Source organism: Oryctolagus cuniculus, chromosome 1 (genome assembly GCF_051225735.1).
Source record: "Oryctolagus cuniculus isolate XC-2025 breed Fujian yellow rabbit chromosome 1, ASM5122573v1, whole genome shotgun sequence".
NCBI classification, from domain to species: domain Eukaryota; kingdom Metazoa; phylum Chordata; class Mammalia; order Lagomorpha; family Leporidae; genus Oryctolagus; species Oryctolagus cuniculus.
This window is the reverse complement of record NC_142867.1, coordinates 151,844,393-151,862,385: the sequence shown is the minus strand read 5'-3', so window position 1 is coordinate 151,862,385 and position 17,993 is coordinate 151,844,393. Positions and strand designations below refer to the sequence as shown.

At 39.1% G+C, this 17,993-nt stretch overlaps 1 long non-coding RNA gene across 7 annotated transcripts in view; it reads left to right on the top strand.

Annotated features, from left to right (window-relative positions):
* LOC149128700 (uncharacterized) overlaps positions 1-17,993 on the top strand; it is a 306,251-nt gene that overhangs the window by 41,871 nt on the left and 246,387 nt on the right. For 6 of the 7 annotated variants that reach the window (XR_016236621.1, XR_016236627.1, XR_016236624.1 and 3 more), the window contains exon 2: positions 4,127-4,209. This is a non-coding gene — a long non-coding RNA (uncharacterized LOC149128700). Of the gene's footprint in view, positions 1-4,126; positions 4,219-17,993 lie in introns of all 7 variants that reach the window. The other variant, XR_016236622.1, reaches the window with a different exon arrangement.

Here is a 17,993-nt window from a genome sequence, read left to right as displayed (position 1 = left end):
AGCGGATTTTATTTCCCTTGCTATGGCCCTTAAATGCTGCACTTGTTATATCTGAGTGCTAATTACTAGAGATTAATTAGTCAGCATGAAAGTACTTCTGTGGCAGCCCCCGAGTTACTGAATCACACTTGATGTGTGCTACCTGTGGGCTCTCTGCCGTCATCCTGGGGGTGACTCTTCCTTGGAGGCCATAGGGAAGCCCTTAGACAATTCTCTAGTCATATTTTCTGAACATGCGTCAGAGGTGCAGGTCTTGAAAATAATTAAATGAAAGACATAGCGAACTCCAAAAATAGAGGCAAAATGGCTAACAATCACCCAGGGGCCAGGCTGTTTCCTGCTGAATAGAGGTAGGTAATGGGAGGCGAGTCTCTTGGGTCTACTTTGGACCGTGTTGTAACCCTGTGTCCTGAATGTTGTGATCTGACCCCCTCTCCTTTTCTCTGCTTCTATCTGGGCCCATTAGAAGATTCTTCAATAGGGATATCGGGAGAGTTAACCAATTATTATTTTAGCATGGAAGGATCCCTGGATGAAAGGCATGAAGATAAAAGCGAAGTCCAGTTGTATTAGTATCACTTCCTTGTAGCCTCCTCTCTTCTGTTAGTGATGTGGGCATGGAGCTGCTGTGTGCTTTGGTGCATTTTTGCAAAATAGAACAAAAGCAATCTGGAAATTATATTTTCAAGACCAAGTGCCCATTCTTCTTTGTAAGTTGTATGCACTAGATTGGCTGGCATTTGTGTCTCATTTATCTCTCTCTATTGGCTGTCCTCTGTGTCTAATTTTCCCTTATTAATGAATATCCCCTTTTGTCCTGTACAAATATAGGAGGATGACATTTATACAAGGTAATCATTTCCGTGCATTAACAAAAGATTATTTATTGGTGGTGATCCAGCAAAAGTAAGCATATTTGTCACTGACATCTGACCTAGAGTGGGCTGCTGTTTTCTTAGCAGAATTATTTGCTGATCAGTTGTTTAGGGAGAAAAGACTTGCACATCTCCAAATTTTGAAAAGAAAATCCACCTCAGACAAATGTTCAATGGCTCTGAGTATGTCTTTCCAGTGAAGAGAGGCTGACCCACACGTTTTCAGCCATAGATATTTTTAAAAGGAAATCAACTGTATGTCCATACAGGTAAAACTTTGAGACATACGGAGTGTCTTTCTAATCGGTTTTGAAATAGAGGGAGAGATCGATCTTCCGTTTGCTGGTTCACTCCTCAAATGGCTGCAATGACCAGGACTAGGCCAGAATTCTGGAACTCCATCCAGGTCCCCCATGTGGATGACAGGGACTCAAGTCATCAGACAATCTTTGACTGCTTCACTGGTCTCATTAGCAGGGATCTGGAGTGGAAATGCAGCTGTCAAGACTTGAACAGCATTCATGTGGGATGCTGGCATTGCAGGTGGTGGCTTAACCTGTGCTACAGTGTCAATCCTATATGTAGCCTTGTTTGATGCCTTAGCATATCACCATAAAGATGGCCCCCAATGGGGTGTGTATTGTGACATAGCAGGTAAAGCCACTTCCTGCAATGCCAGCTCCTGTATGGGTGCTGGTTTGCATCCCAGCTGCTCCACTTCTGATTTAGCTCTCTGGTAATGGACTGGGAAAAACAGTGGAAGATGGTTGCAGTGTTTGGGCCACTGCTTGCCCACATGGGAGACCTGGAAGAAACTCCTGGCTTCAGCCTGGTCCAGTCTCAGCTGTTGAGGCACTGGGGAGTGAACCAGCAGATGGAAGATCTCTGCCTCTCCCTTTTGCTCTTTACCTGACTTTCAAAAGAATAGATCAATCTTTTTTTTTTTTTTTTAAAGAGGTATTCTCCAAATATTTTTCCTGTTTAGAGCACTGACAAAGCTGTAGTAGTTTGGGGTTTTTAAGTCATTATTTAAGGTTATTTATTTACTGTTGCCATGAGTTCAGGTGAATAAAATGTAATGAACTGCATAGACATTTAAGGCTTCAGATGTGAGACTGATCCTCTTGAAACCTCTGTCTCCCATCTTCTTTAAAGGGGGTTAATAATTCATTGACATTAGTGTTGGTGTGAGGATTATCTGAGATAAAATCTATAAAGGGCTGACGTTGTACTGGGAATGGTAGATGTAGAATAAATGTTTCTCTAATTTTCTTCCTTCTTGCATAAGCTTGGAGAACACTCAGAGAAAACCCAAAGATCATAGTATTTGAGGTTGATAGATGGTGTAAATGAGAGTTCAAGACTACTTTGTAGAGGGTCAGCTTAGCATCTCTCATTGTACCCTCCTTTAGGACCCAACAAAAAATGTCCCCCCAAGTTTTGTGCATTATGTGTGTCAATTCTTTATATTATGGCTGAACTTGATGCTTTCTCTGCCTTAAATTATTAAAAAGACATTTCTTTTTTGGTATGGTGTTTCTTTTTTTGGTCAACTTGAGTCCTTTCTGGAATGTGAAGTATTGGCAGGGTTGATACTCAATGCCTTTGTTGCATGGATTGTGACTGTCTCCTTGAGATAAGCACATATGTACTTATTTTTATCCTCACAGTGATCATTAGCTTTGGTAGGAGGTGGTAACTGTGCCACATTATAGATAAAAAGTTGAGGCACAGAGAAATTGGTGTGCCATGCTTATACAGATGTTCTTATAGTAAGGATGGGGTTACAATCTTGATGAACCAAACCATCATAAGCTGAAGATATGGTAAATTGAAGATTCTCATAACACTGAATACCATGTGGGTTGTTTCCTTCATGACTGGGAGCTGCCCTTGCAGTTGCTGCCCAGCGTCACCTGAAAGGATCACATCATGTGTTACTAGCTCGAGAAAGTTCAAAATTCAAAATTTTAAGTATGGCTTCTGTGGAATGCTTATTGCTTTTGCACCATTCATGCAGGAGAATTGTAAATTGCATCATACTAAGGGACTGTCTGAAGGGCTAATGTGTTGCTCACCTTGAATTCCAGTGCTTCATCTCTGTCCTTGGTCCTGCCCCTGAGGGACAGGATACTTGTTACATATTCCAGGTGTTTCTTCCAAGAGAATTTTAACACTTTGGCGGCCCATTCAGTCAAGAAGCAATTTATATATTAGGTGAATGTGATTGATTACATAAAAATCCAAAATTTTTGCTTAAAAAGAGTATCTCTTTTCTACATTTTGCTGAAGAACATAGGGGTTACCAGAATTGCTTTGTAACTTTGTTTCTACCAGTTTCTCATTTTCTCTCTACAAAGCATTGATATCCTAAGGCGTGCTTCTCCTAAAAAAAAAAAAAAAAAGTTCTTTTTTTTTTTTTTTTTTGCCCCATGGCTATGTTCCATGCTGGTATCCATCCTGAGTTGATACATTTCAATGTCAAGGATTAATCTGAGTTACATAGTGTATACAAGGTCATCATACAATTCTTGAAAGATCAGATGATAGCAATGGTATCTTTACATGATAAATGAAATACTTCTCTCTGTGTGTCTAGTGTCTATCTGCCTGTCTATCCATCCATCCTATCATCTGTCATCTACCTATCAATGTCTTCCATGTTATATGTGAATAGTGACTCTAAAAAAAGGCCAGTTCTTAACTATACGTGCTTTCCATATTGATTTATTTTCAGGTTATAAATACAGAATCATATTCAATTGGGTTAAGTTCAAAGTCACTTAATGGGTTTATTTTGACTTGATATTACTTTAGCAACTTAGAGATGGATGCAGATTTAACTTTTGAAAGGCAATGTCTCTACATTTTAAGACAACTCATCTATTTTGGTGCTTTTCAGATTAACTTTGCATTAGCATTGGGGAAAGTGAATGATGATTTGAGTATTTGCCAGTGGTAACTGAAGCATATCCTAAGTACTACAGTGTAGAAAAAATGTTAGAGGTTTTACTTATATGTATTTTTGCTACACTATATTAAGGGTACAACTACCTCCTTCTAAAGTAAGAAGTACTTCAGTGGATTGATGGCCATCTACCTAAAATGTTTTAATGATTGAAAGCATATCTGAGTAAATGAGAATAGTATAAAAACAAAGCAAGTGTTTGATAAATCAGATCAAGTTTGCCTTTGATGTTTGGAAAGAATCTTAGCCCTGACTCACCCCCAGTCTCTGCTGATTCTTGTAGGTGTGGCTGTGCTGGTTGTCCCTGTGGCCTTCCTATGGGTTGCTGCATCTGCTCAACTTCCAGTGTCCATGCTACACCAGCAGGTAACTACTGTGAGTGTCAACCTTGGTTACACCCACCTGGTTAAAGTCTGTGGCTGGCTACTACTTTAAAAATACATGATTCCAGGAACTGTGATATCATGTATTTTTAAAGTAACCTCTCTGGGCTTTAGTTTATTCAGCAATAAATTGGGGATATTAGTACTGTTTAGGAAGATTGAGTTAGATATTGTGCATAGACTATTTATCACGTTCCTTGGCAGATAGTAGATGTTTAATAAATGTTAGTCCCTACCTACAGTTCTCTTTGTGTTCCTGACTTGCCAGAAATCCTTTTCTTTTCTCCTCTTGTTCCAGGAATCATAGAATCCCACAACCTTAGAGGTTGAAGGGAATGCTGGGGCTGTCATGTTCAATTGTTCCTTAGATCATCTTGTTGGGTTAAAAAAAATTGACTATAAGTCAGATCACTATCCAGGACTGCCTTTTCTTCTTATATGAATTTCTAATTCCAGGCACATATTTAGCTTTGTCCTGTATATTTTGGACACTCATTGCATCATTAACTTTATTAGTCAACACCCAAATTTGTGCCACCATTAGACACGAAAGAAATTGAATGAGAAATGGTAGAAGGATCAAAGTAAATGCCTTCCCCTTACTGGGGAGAATTCTCAACATTTCTTTTCTGTGAAGAGAGGATCGGCGGTATAGCATTATTTCAGTTGACAGTGGGCAGCTTTTTTTTCGTTGTTGTTAATTCTTTTTGCTATACATTATTCCAAGAAGGTCTTTTTTGTTCTACAGCTAATTTTTATGATGGAAAAAAGTGTTTATTTTTTGTTTTACCTGCCAGAACATGTGGCAATTCCTTAGTGACACATATGGCAAGTTCTCATAGAACAAGGTAAACAAATGAACCTAGTAATCTTAAAGCCATATAAAAATAAAAATGCTTATTTGATAAAGCTTAATGTTAGCATCTATGTGATGTAAACTGGGTAAAAAATTTCATCATGAAAATACTAAACTATTAAAAATAGTGTTGGCCATAGAACCAAGCCAGGGTTGTATTTGTGTAAAAGCAAAATATATAAGTATTTATTGTCAGGTGGTACTAAATGTATAGACTCAATGAAAAATGTGACAAATACTTGGATTTTAGTGATTTTCACTTGCATGTCCTTGTATATGTGTTTTGGTTTAAAAAATAGGATTCTGCCAAATTTAAATCAAAATATGTGGTTGTCCTTGGTTATTTCTATGCATGTCCTTCTTTTTTTTTTTTTTTTTTTATTTGACAGGTAGAGTTAAAGACAGTGAGAGAGAGAGAGAGAGAGAGAGAGACAGACAGAGAGAAAGGTCTTCCTCCCATTGGTTCACTCCCCAAATGGCTGCTACGGCCGGCACTGCGCCGATCTGAAGCCAGGAGCCACTTGCTTCTTCCTGGTCTCCCATGCGGTGCAGGGCCCAAGCACTTGGGCCATCCTGCACTGCCTTCCCGGGCCACAGCAGAGAGCTGGACTGGAAGAGGAGCAGCCGACACTAGAACCTGGTGCCCATTTGGGATGCCAGTGATGCAAGGTAGAGAATTAACCAAGTGAGCCATGGCGCCAGCCCCCTATGCATGTCCTTCTGCTATAGCTCCCTCCCTCCATCCCTTTACCACCAAGTCACCATTTCACATCCTTATTGAAAACATTGGCTCCTTGAAAACCCCACAGTTATCCACCTGCTGGATCCCTATCTGTTGTACACATGGGCTTTACTGCCCAGCTTGCACAGGGCATCTTGAAATAGTTGAGGTTTTGTGTTTCTTATTGGCCTCTAGTTATTCAAGTTATTAAATATTTTTTTATTTTCACTCAATAAAAGAAAGCAGAACCATAAACTTTCTGGGTGATGGAGCTGTCTAGTGTATACTTTATGGTCTCCATGCTCCCCAGCATGGGTGTACTCAACTCCTATTGATGGAGGAATGTTGTCTGCACCCTGTGCAGGGAAGCAAATCGTCTTTCTGTTACTTTAGGATCCATGATTAACTGCTGCTGGGTGACAGGACTTGCTCATTTTGCCTGTTGATCTTGCTTCTTCACACTCAGATCTTCAGGGCTCATTTTCTGTGCCACGGCTTCCCTCTCCATCTTGTGTCTTCTCGAAGAGGATGGATTGGTCTGCTGAAGTTGGAGGTAGCAGTAGCATTGTCAGAGATAAACAGGAAGCCTGTTCCTTGTCCTAATCCGATTCACATCAGCAAACACAGACTTAGCAGGAAGCCAAGATTTCAAGTAAAGCCAGTGAAGCACAGAGAGGGACGCTTCAGAAATATACCCCAAATTGACTTGGCATTTGTCGCCTGGGACTGCCCGGGCTGTGAATGGAATTCTCTTGTAGATGAAAGGGGGGGAGCAAGGGAGCGGTGTGTTTCATACTCACTGTCCTTTACGGAATCCTTGTGAAATGGTTGACCTTAGAGGAGGCTCTTGGTGATTACGCCTAAGTCTTTTCAACCTGTTTCTATTTACACTCGTGCTTTCTTCATTCATTCTGGTTGGAGCATTTTAAAGGAATACAAAAAGCTCTCCACCACAGAGACACTGCAAAGGTGGCAGCTTAGGTAGATAGCTTTCATTCCTCTGTCAGTCATTTTCCTTCCAGGATGGGATGTCTCCTTCCCCGGAGCGTGTGGATATTGTGATCTGATCTGGGACTTTATAGATTGAACTTCGAAAAATAATAATTATAGGGAGGATATTCTGCTCTTTTTTTTTTAATCTGGAAAGACTGGGGAATCTGGAGTCACTATAGCTTTTTAAGAGCTTAGCTTTCCCGAAGTGCTGTTTTTTAAACTATCATAAGTCAAATTTATCATGGGGATAATGTAATAAAGACAAATATTCAACCAATAATGAAAAGCTAAGTAAACGGGTATGTTTAAGCTCTATTATATGCAGGGGAGTACATTAAAGCAGATCTAAGAGACACTTTAATGGATTTAACATTAGCAATCAGACCTGGACTTGGTATAAATCAAACACCATCGCATTTCAGTCTAATGCACACCCACTCGTTCATTAGCACCATTCAACGCAGATTATAAATATTAGCCAAGAAACCTTCAGTTCTTGAGATTCTTTCCACAGACACAGCAATAATTGAACAATAATGATGACAATTTTATTTTTATGAATCACTATGGCTTACTTTTATTGATTTGCTCTTGGGCCTAGAGAAAGCTTCCTCAGCCAGTATACAACGGGAAATGGTTATAGCATTATCAGATAGGCTGTAAAGATATAAATAAAATAAAGGGGGCAGGAATGATGGTGGGTCTCCACAAGCTGCTGATATAAGCAAGAATTACTCCCCTCACTCCCAACAATAGAGCAACTTAAATTGCCTCCTTTCTCTCTCCCTATTCCTCTCTCTCAGTTCAGTAAAAGGGAAATATTCCTAGGCTGTAAATGTGCATTAACTTTGGAGGTGAGCATTTTGAGGTTCCTGGTAGCAGCTAGAGGGAAATGAATAAGATGGGAATAGATGAGCCTGCTTAGGCATTGTGCAGAAAGGAGGGTGCAGTCTCAAGGGGATATGGCCTTTCACTGCCTCCTTTGATGATGTACAGTGTCTGAGTAACAAAGGCAGCAGAGCCTTCAGAAAATATCCCATCCATGACTGTGAAAGGAAGCTGATGGCTCACTGCGTGTCCCTTCTCTAGAACACAAGATGTCTGGGTGTTTTTGGTCAGTACTCCCTGTCCCTCACCTCCCAGAGGTAATGAATTGAACACCTGGAGGAATCAGTATGAAGGAAACACAGATATGGATCTGCACGCGTGTTTGCCTGGCTTCCCATGCGTTTGTCTCTGAGACATAGTCCAGAGGTTTTATTTCACACTCATGCCCTCTCATCCCCAGAGACAACCTGGACTTGTACTTCTGTTGATTCACTGGAGTGAGACTTCCCTGTGGCTTTTAGTAAAAGGAACAAGAAGAGAAAATGTGTCTTTAAGAGTCCATCCGTCCTCTGCATGTTTCATGCAATGGAGAAAATGAACAGATCTTACTGTGACCAGGGCATTGGCAAGAAAAATTCAGTCTTTCTGCAGCTATTTCTTCATTCCAAATAAATTTTTCTTCCCTGGCTAAAAATTTCTGGGTCAGTTTGTAGTGGAGACATGGACAAGCTGATGATATCTCAGGGCCTGTTCAGCTTGTACATTCACTGGTTCTGTGAGTCATCCATGTCCCTGGGGGAGAATGGGATGCTGAGCTATCCCCACAGTGGAGGAATGACTTGAAGACTGTGCTGATAGCTGCCATGACCCTTCACTCTAGTTCATTTCTCATGGCATCTTTTTTATTTTTTATCTTTAAGGCAAGCCTGCCTTGGTGTTTTTTTCTGGGTGTTTTAATTCTACTGTTTGCCCAGCAAATGAGTTCTTTTGACTTTAACTAATCCATGGTTACAATTTAATGCTTAATAAATCCATAGATGCAAAAAATTTTGGAAGAATTATGAATTATTGATCATACATTTAGCTATCATATAACAACTAGGAAAGAACTCAAACCTGGTAGTATTAAAATCTACAAAAGTTCAGCACTGCATTTTGTGGGTATTGGAGAAAAGAAGGTAAATTCTTGCCTTGTGTTCAGATGGGGGAATCTTGGATCTCTGAGGGAAGAAGGAAAAAAGTCCCTCTGTAAACTGAAAACGTTGTACTGGCCACAGCTTGTCAAGTCGAAACACAGTTTTGTGGTGGTTCACAGCATGCTTTGATTCAGGTTAGCTCAGTGAGATGGCTGGTTTCTAAATGTATAAAAGGGCATGATTATAAACATGATCAGTCACTAGAGGGTTGAGTCATTGTTGGGTATTCCAATGGAAAGAACAGAAATTACAAAGAGGCTCCCTTCCCCAAGAATGATCATAAAATAAGAAGGAGAGCCATGCGCTGGTTCTCTATTAATAAATGCACTAAATACTTATTGAGGGTATACTATAAACCAGTGCTTTTCTAGGTACTGAGCAAATGATAAGGAGATAGTCATGCCCCAGTTTGGTAGGATCTTACTCATTCTGTTAGGGGAGTCAATTAAACAATTGACAAAGTAATTTTAGATAGTGATAAATAGCATAACATTGTATGATTAAGATGTGGAAGAGACCAAACACAAAAGGTGGTGTTAGTGTCGTGACCTTGTAATTCCAAGTAAGAAAAATGCATTTCCTTCTAAGAAAAATATGAGCAACATCATCCTATTTATAATTTACAGAGATCACTGTGGTTGCTATATGGGAAATCTGCCAAGGTTTAATAAGCCTTTGGGATAGCTCATTACTAACAAATAGGAGATTGAAGGAGACTGCAATTATTTTTTTTAAAGATTTGTTTATTTATTTGAAAGGCAGAGTTACACAGAAAGAGGAGAGGCAGAGAGAGAGGGTGGTGGGGGGAGAGAGAGAGGCCCTCCATCCAATGGTTCACTCCCCAATTGGCCGCAATGGCCAGCGCTGTGCCCATCCGAAGCCAGGAGCCAGGAGCTTCTTCTGGTCTCCTATGCGGGTGCAGGGGCCCAAGGACTTGGGCCATCTTCTATTGCTTTCCCAGGCCACAGCAGGGAGCTGGATAGAAAGTGGAGCAACCGGGTCTCAAACTAGTGCCCATATGGGATGCTGGTGCCTCAGGCCAGGGCATTAACCTGCTGTGCCACAGGGCTGGCCCCCAAGACTCCAATTCTTGATGGCAAATGGATGTCTAGTCACTTGGAAGTTCAAGGATAAAAACTGACAAAGCACAAGTAGTGTTTCCATTTCTTCCAGCTGTATCTAGTATGTTTGGGAGGTTCTAGGAAGTGAATGTCCAGACACAGAAAAGTGATTTCACAGCTCAATTTAACTCTCTGCACAGTGTTTGCAGTGGTTAAATAATGAACTCCACAAAAGAATGTTAGGGGCTATTGAAATTACACGCTTACTTTTGTCTCTGGAAGGATGGAGTGGGGAACTCTGCACATGTGGTAGAGGCTAATTGCAAGGTCTAGTGAAGAATGTAATAACAGAGTGCCTAGTGGGTATTCAGTACACATTTACTGGATGAGTAAAATCATACTTCTTAAAGACAGAAGTTTGCTGAAAGGCATGTACACTATTGTTAACTGTTTAACTGTGCATAGCAGATCTCTAGAACACACTCATCTTGAATATTTAAAATCTTATGCTTAGTGTTGGCAACTGTCTATTTCCCTCTCCTTCTAGGCCCTGGATTCTTTGATTTCATGAATTTTACTATGAGAGATTTTTAATTGATGTCAAAAATACAATTACCTCTCAATAAAATAGTATCAGGAGTCAGGCTAATTGACATTAATAGGTGACTATCTCAGAGGCGTAGACTTCTAAGGTACCGGATAAGGGCTGTATTATTTTCTTTTCTACCCAGTCTTGGTGTGGTGTAACCTTTTTTTTCTGATATTTTGTTTAAGTAGAAATTTCCTGCAGTAAAATGGCATCCACATTAACAACATTAAAACTTTGTACAAGAGAGGGAGGGCAAAAAAATAGATCCTCTCTGATCATTGGGCTCAATGTTACTTAGGACACTGAGTAGAAGGTATTCTCAATCTTAGTCTGACTTCCTCATGGTTGCAAAATGGCTGCAAGATGGCTGCAAAACAAGTCCAGATGTCATATCCAGAATTCTATTCTGATGTATCCCTTTTGAGGAGTTAGAAAATCTTTCCCAGATACTCTGCTCTAGCCATACATGTCAGTCAGCTGTTCTCAAACATTGTGCCTTATGGAAAAGCGTGTATGTGCATCCCCACAGACGTGGATTGACAGTGATTTTCCTGCTGTAGTCTTAGAAGTTCTGCCCTAGTTCTCAGGGTTTGCTGGAGTAGCTCTAGGCTTCTGGGGTGAGTTCCAGTCTGCTTCATATGTGTTTGTTCTGGGATGGGGGCCTCAGGGAAACTAAGACTGTCTCTTTTGATGGTGGACTGATAAAGTGCAGGAGTCAAGGCACACTGTGCAAGCACACTTGAGACCCATGATACCCCCAGCTAACATTCCACTGACCAAGCATAGCTAGACCCTGCACAAGAGGGTGCGAACATAAACACCACCCATGGTGGGGAGAGGGAAGGTAGTATTTACTGACCAATAATTCATCTGGTATATCTCCCATCCCCAAAGCTGATTGTTGTCTCATGTAATCTGTGCTAGAGTTAGGTTACATGCTAAATCTAAACTAATTACCAGAAGGGGAATGAATATTATCAACAGTGGCTTAGCTGGGTAATTGGAAGTCAACCAGCATGGCCATTAGGGAACCTAGTAGTCTTGTGTTGGGCACACCAGTCTGTCCACTCAATATGTCGATCGTTACAGGGATTCATACAAAATAGAAAATAGCTCCTAACAGTCGATTGCTGTGCTTATGTTCTATCTATGTCATGGAAAGATTGAAAGAGTTTGGGCATGGAAATCCTCATGCTATGTGTGATTTCTCTCTGCCACCCCTTCCTCTCCCATATTCCTGCCCGAATATCTAACTCCAATTCCAAGTTTATAGCTTGACCATGGAACCAAAGAAATGACCCTGGGAGGCAAAGGCTGCCAGGGACAGATTCTGTAATACTTGTAATTGGTGATACTAACACTCTTCAGTGCTTTTTAAAAGCCAAGATTGGCGCTAATGTTTTTATTGTTATTTTCTGTAAATCTCTCGTTGATCTAGTGAGGTGGCTGCTTCTGCCCATTTTACATATGAGGACATTGAGTCTCAAAGAGAACAAATAATGTGTTAAAAATTACAAAACTACTAAGGGGCATAATTGGAATTCACTCTCAGTTGTAGCCAAGGTTATTCATTTAACCACTGCAGTTTAGTCTATTAAGGGCTTATAATTAAAAAGTATATTAAAATATTTTTTTTCAGATATTGAAAATCATAGTTTAGTAATGTATCCCTTTTTTTATAACATGGATGTAGTGGAAGACTAAGTGAAAATAATGATGTCAAAAGCATTATTTTTATGGAGTTGCTAATTGTTTTATGGGGCAAGCTTATAAAAGTCACAGACCACAAAACATAATTACAAAATGCACTTGACATCAATTACAGGAAGCATTGATTTCATTAACTCACATCTTGTCCAGAGCTATAAATTATAGGAAATAGGGATATGTGTGTACACTTCGTAATGTCTAATCATAAACCAGTCACTACTACATTTATCATTGGGCTAGCACTGAGGATGGAGTACGCCACATTACACAGCCCTCTATTTATAAGGAATTGTGGAAGCATAATTTTTCTATCCGATATCTTCTTTGAAAGACCATACACGTCTTTGTTTCATAGGGCCTATGTTATACACTTTGAATGTGTTTCAGGGATCTGCAAGAGTCCCAGAGATCCGTGTAGGGATTCCAGGAGGTCAAAACTATGTTCCTAATTGTTTGAAGATTGTCTTTGGCTCTTGCAGGTCTATTGTCTTGGGAATTTATAGTGAAGTTTTATGGAAGCTGCAAGACATTTCACAGCACATTGAATATAGAAGCAGATAAGAGAATCCTACTGAATTATTTTAAGCTAGTTAATAACAAAGATTGCACAAATGGAAAATGATGCCAGTCTTGTTATTTTCTTTCAGAGGGGAGAATCTGATTTATTAAGTTAATTATGTTAATATGCTTATAAGTTTTTGAATATTTTTATGAGAAAAATTTTTTACAGTGGATTGTTAACTTTGTTCTTATTTGAAAGGCAGAAGAAGTAAGAGACAGATCTTTCTGCTGGTTCAATCCCCAAATGATCACAATATTCAAGGCTTGGCTAAGATGAAGCCAAGAGTCTTGAACTCAATCTAGCTCTCCTATATGGGTGATGGGAACTCGGGTACTAGAGCAGTCACCTGCTGTCTCCACAGTGTACATTAGCAGGAAGCTGAAATTGGAAGTGGAGCTGGGACTTAAACTCACGCATTCCAGTATGGCAGGTGGACTTCCCAAGCAGTGTCTTAAACTCTGCCCCAGATGCCTGCCCTTAATGTTATTAAGATGAATTCATAAATACTTAAACATCCTCTCAGTTTTAGTTGCCAGTGAGATAAATGTCAGATGTAACAGACATAAACAAAAGCTCTTTGGGGGCCCCAATAAGTTTTAAAGATGTAAATAGATTCTGAGATAAAAGATGTGAGAACTTTGGCTATGACCCCTTGTATTTTCACTAATTTGAGAGCCAGGGAGCCCAGACCAAACTTGTAATGCACTTCCTGCATTTGGCTGAGATCATGAGGTAGAATTTGTGGACTAATTCTTTCTCATGCATTTTTTTTTAAATCTTTTAACCCTTATCTTCCCTTCTAATCAATTTCCTTGCCAGTTTATTTTTCATATTGGTTGATTTTTTTGAAAATGCTTAATCATAAGCTTCATATGAGTTACTATGGACTGCTGGGAAATAAACAGTTGGAAGAGGACAGTTGGCCTTGTGGAGCAAGTGTAGTAATGCAGTATTGAAAGTTTTCCTATTAGTGTGCCCTCAAATTCAAAGGCTGCCTCTTACAGACTACAGGCAGGATCCTCTTGGCTATTGTTGAAACCATTGCCACTGTATCTAAGTGGATGGTACTGTTGTCCTGGAGTCTCTTCGATCTCTATTCTTTAAATTATGCGTATCCTTTTAAGTCGCAACCTCCTTCAAACTCACTCTTTCCTCCCCCAGAATTTTTTCCCTTTTCCTTTCTGCTACTTTGCATTTACATTCTCCATGACCTATTCTTAAAACATATTTTCTAATGCATTTCTTGAGTTCAGAATAAAAGACTGGTACTTTCAGCAATACTTCATCTTCATTATTAGCCTCTTATGATTCTCCCTGATTTAAGGTTATTGTATAATACTTGAGCTCTCTGCTAATGCACATTGCATGGGCACTGTAATCAGTGCACATTTCAAGGGCTGCAGTCAACAATAGTAACTGAAGCTTTGAATTAAAAAAAAAGCATAATTAGTTTTGCAAATTGGTATCTAAATAGAGAAGGGGATAAGATTGGTCTGAAGTATGCAGTAAGCCATACTTTTTAACTTTAGCCTTATACATGACGAAAGATCATTTTATTAGGCATTAGTTGAACAATTATTATTACAGTTTTGATGAATGCATTAATATTTTGTTGCTCATTGAACTTGAAATTAACTGCACATGATCTGTTTCTCTCACATACACACACACACACACACACAAATGCAACTAAACTGGCTTGATGGGGAGAATGGTAGTGTTTGAGCATTGTGGCATTATCTCCAATGAATAGGGTATTCCATTACAGCTTTCTGATCTCTTGGTGGGGTGTGAGTTACACTTGAATTAAGGGAAACAGAAAGAAAATGAACCTGGGAATATTAAAGTGATGAATGTATCATTTATCTAAATCTTTGTTTAGGGTATGTAGATGATATAACTGCTAATTTAATTTAAAATTGTTTTTCTTGGGCTGGCGTTGTGGCTCACTAGGTTAATCCTCCGCCTGCAGTGCCGGCCTCATATACAGGTGCTGGGTTCTAGTCCCAGTTGCTCCTCTTCCAGTCCAGCTCTCTGCTATGGCCCGGGAAGGCAGTAGAGGATGGTCCAAGTGCTTGGGCCCCTGCACCCATGTGGGAGACTAGGAGGAAGCTCCTGGCTTCGGATCGGTGCAGCGCCGGCCGTAGCAGCCATTTGGGGGGTGAACCAATGGAAGGAAGACCTTTCTCTCTGTCTCTCTCTCTCACTGTCTAACTCCATCTGTCAAATAAAAAAAATGTTTTTCTTAACATAATAGTTGCATGCTACATCTTTGCATTCTAAGATATCTTCACAGTGTGTACTGAACAAATCAGGGTAATTAGCATTTCCATTTCCTTAAAATTTCTTTAGGTTTGAAATCTCTAAGGTGTTCTGTTTCTTCATAAAACATAAGAGGTTTTGTGAACTGTAGTCCTGCCACTGTGCTATGGAACACTTGGGATTTATTCCTTCTAACAGTGATTTAGTACCCATTATCGAGTTTTCTTTCCCCATCATCTCTGCTTTCCTAGCTTCTAGGAGTCACTATTTTAAATTCAGATGAACTTTTTCAAAACTCCCATTATGATAGAGAGCATGCAGTATTTGCTTTTCTGTGCCTGGGTTATCTCAACACAATTTCTTCCTGTTCCATTCACGTTGCAAATGACAGGATTTCATTCTTCCTTGGGGCTGAATAATACTCCAATGTGTGTATATACATTTTCTTTATCCATTCATCAGTTGGTAGGCACCTAGATTGATTCAATTCTTGACTATTGTGAATTCTGCCACAATAAACATGGGTAACAGTATCTCTTAGAGCTGATTTCATTTCCTTTGGATATATACCCAGAATTGGGATGGTTGGATCTTATGGCAGGTCTATTTTGTTTTTTTGAGGAATCTCCATACTTTTCTCAATAACGACTGTATTGATTTACATTCCTATCAATGGTATATAAGAGTTGCCTTTTCTCTATTCTTCACAGGATTTCTTAGGCTTTGTCTTTTTAAAAATTTATTTATTTGAAAGGAATTTTAAAATTTCCCTTTTGATTTCTTCAGTTACCCATTGTTCATTCAATGTCTCTCTCTCTCTCACACACACACACACATGCACACCTCTCCCATTCACTGGTTCACTGGTTCACTGATACCTTACTGTGGTTTTTGATTAGCATTTTACTTATGACTAATGACATTTCACATTTTTCCATAGATTTGTTGGCAAATGTCTATTTAGATGCTTTGCTAATTTCTTGGCTGTTGTTGTTTTTTTAATTCCTTACATAGATATTGAAAAAAAATTATATAAAAGGTGGAGAGAGAGGTCTTCCATCTGGTTCACTCCTCCAAACGCCCCCAACAGCTGGGATTGGACCAGATTGAGCCTGGGAACCTGTAGTTTGACACAGGTCTCTCACATGGGTGGCAGGAACCCAAGTGCTACATTCCAGGGTTTGTACTAGCAGGAAGCTGGAAAAAGAGTGGAACTGGGACACACAGCTTGGAATTACAATATGGGATACAGGCATCTCAAGTGGAAACTGCTGTGCCAGAAGCCTCCACCCAAAGAATTTTACAAATTCTCTTTTATTTCTTCAGTGACCCGCTGTTCATTCAATGTCATGTTGTTCATTCTCCAGGAATTTGTGTAATTCCTAACATTTTTGCTGCAGTTTATTTCTAGTTTTATTGTGGTCAGAAAAAATAGATCGTTTTGGTGTTTTTGAATGTGCTGAGATTTGTTTTATGGCTTAATACATGGTTTATTTTAGGGAATGTTCTATGTGATACTGGAATGGATGTGTACTCTGTAGCTGTTGGATGAGATGTTCTATAAATGTTGCTTAGGTCCATTCGAATTATAGTGTAGTTTAACTGGGATATTTCTTTGTTGATTTGTTACTGTATGGATGACCTGTCCATTGATGAAGACTGAGCATTGAAATTCTTTACTATTTTAGTAGAATAAGCTCTCCTTTTAGGTCTAGTAATGTTTAGATCTAATAATGTTTGCTTTATAAAATTGGGCGCTTTATCATTAGGTGTATATACATTTACAGTAATTATATCTTCTTCTTGAATGGATCCCTTTATCATTGTATAGTGACCTTCTTTGTGTCTTTGGACAGGTTTTGTCTTAATGTCTGCTTTATGTTACCTAAATGCAGCTACTCCTCACTTTTGGTTTATGTTTACATAGATTATCTTTTCCTATCCTTTCACTTTCAGTCCGTGTCTTTGCTGGTGATTTCAGGTCAGTAGCATATCATTGGTCTTGTCTTAGTAAACAGTTTAACTAGTCTATTTTTTTAATTGTGTAACTTGCTCCATTTACATTCAGAGTTATTATTGATAAGCAATGGCTTATTCCTGTCATTTCTCTTCTTTATTTTGAATATATTTTCTTTCATCATTCATCTTTGTCATTTGGTGGTTTCCTGTGTTACTCAGATTCAATTCTTTTTCTTTTTGGTGTATCTGCTGTTAATCTGAGTTTTATATTTTCCTGTGCTTCATAATGGTGGTTATCTTCCTTTCACTTTGGTATGTAGGACTACCTTAAGCATCTTTTGTAAGGCTAGCTTGGTGGTGATGAATTTGTTCAAGTTTTCCTAATCTTGGAAAGTCTTTACTTCTTCTTTACTTATGAAGAATAGCTTTCAGTATTCCTGGTTGGCAACTTCCATTTCCTTGTGACCTATAGGATTTTTGTTGAGAAACCCGAGGTTAGTCTAATGGACAGTCTATTAAATGTGTCTTGCTTGGTGATATTGTTTTTCAGATTTTAGGTATCTGTCTTTTTTGAGAATTTGACTATAATGTGTTGTAAAAAGCCTCCTTTCTGGGGGTTCTGTGGGCTTCCTGTACTTGGATGTTCATATTTGTCTTAAGATTGAGAAAGTTTTTTAACTATTTCATGAAATAGGTTTTCTGTGTCTTTACTCCTTTCTTCTCCCTCAGGAATTCCTAAAATTCAATTATCTGCTCAATGGTGTTCTGGAAGTCTCAGAGGGTATCTTTTCCTATCTTTTCTTTTGTCTGAGTGTAGTGTGTTACAGACTTTTTAAATTAAGTTCAGATATTCTTTCTTTTGTTTGATCTAGTCTGTTGAGGCTTTCAACTGTGCTTTTATTTGGTTCATTGTGTTCTTGATAAAATTCCTTTGATTTTTTTCAAGATCTTTAACTCTGAGTTCTCATTCAACTGTCTATTTGATCTGTTGGAGTCCTAATAATTCTTTTTGAATCCTTTATCAAGTAAT